The 761-nt window shown below is 44.9% G+C and overlaps 1 protein-coding gene across 1 annotated transcript in view; it reads right to left on the bottom strand.

The window, feature by feature from the left end:
* The window catches only part of Hdac1 (histone deacetylase 1), a 44,012-nt gene that overhangs the window by 25,543 nt on the left and 17,708 nt on the right, over positions 1 to 761 (bottom strand). The window lies entirely within an intron of this gene.

The raw sequence follows: 761 nt of genomic DNA, 5'->3' as shown, positions 1-761 counted from the left end.
AACAAGCTTGGCAAAGCATAGGGACCTCGGTTCAATCCCCCACACCACATGCCAGCCAGCCCCGCCCCCTGGTGGGCTGAGCTGGCCACACACACACACACACAATAAATAAATGTAATAAATAAAAATAAATATTTTAAAAAAAAAAGAAAAGGAAAAACAAGAAAGAAACAATGTCTGTGCTTGATCTGCTCTGGGAAGCCAGAAGCAGGTCAAACTTTATTCTAAGTAACAAGCGTGGCTCCTGGCACACAACAGCTGTTCAGTAGTTCTCCATTGACTCAATAACTTCCACTTGGATTATTTTTGGCCCATAAATGATCCCAATTAGTGATTCTTAGCCTCTTCAATCTTCATATTAGCATGGGTGGTGGTGGGAGTCTGAGGCAGGGTCAGGCTGGCTTTTAACTCATTTTGTGCCTAGGCTGGCCTGGAACTCATAGTTATCCTCCTGCCTCAGCCTCTCCAGTAATTTATGCCACCACACACAGCTACAAAAATCTTACAAAGTTAATTCTTTGTTCAAAAAACCCAATGTGGGACCAGGGGTTTAAGTTCAAGGTACCACACCTGCCTGGCAAGTGTAAAGTCCTGAGTTCAGCTCCTGACACACACCCCAAAAATTCAATGACACTTTACAAAAGATTGTAAACTGGGGCTGGTGAAATGGTTCAGTGGTCTAAAGCACCTACTTAGAACAAGCTAAGCCAAGCAAAGCACAGGGACCTCGGTTCAATCCCCCAGCACCACATGCCAGCCCG

This window comes from Octodon degus, unplaced genomic scaffold (genome assembly GCF_000260255.1).
Source record: "Octodon degus isolate 3935 unplaced genomic scaffold, OctDeg1.0 scaffold00163, whole genome shotgun sequence".
NCBI classification, from domain to species: domain Eukaryota; kingdom Metazoa; phylum Chordata; class Mammalia; order Rodentia; family Octodontidae; genus Octodon; species Octodon degus.
Note: the sequence above shows the minus strand (reverse complement) of the source record. Positions and strands in the feature narration are given on the sequence as shown.